Genomic DNA, 331 nt, shown 5'->3' on the forward strand with positions numbered 1-331 from the left:
CTATATTTCTCAGCTGGCATGGGAACGCCTTGGGATTCCCCCGGAAGAGCTGGCCCAAGTGGCTGGGGACAAGGAAGTCTGGGCCTCCCTACTTAGGCTGCTACCCCAGCGACCCAACCCCGGATAAGCGGAAGAAAATGGATGGATGGATGGAAATGGATAAATACCAGATGTTCTGTGTCCTTTAAAGTCTTAATATTAACAATAACAAAAGATAGAGGACAGAGAGGGGAGTCTGTCAGAGAGGGCAGGGAGTGATTTGTTCAATGAATGAACTGCTGATTTGCACATGCGCACACACAGAACTGCTGCTGACGAGTGATTTGTTCTT

The sequence above is a fragment of the Nematolebias whitei genome, chromosome 14, assembly GCF_014905685.2.
Source record: "Nematolebias whitei isolate Nwh7 chromosome 14, NemWhi1, whole genome shotgun sequence".
In the NCBI taxonomy this organism is placed as follows: domain Eukaryota; kingdom Metazoa; phylum Chordata; class Actinopteri; order Cyprinodontiformes; family Rivulidae; genus Nematolebias; species Nematolebias whitei.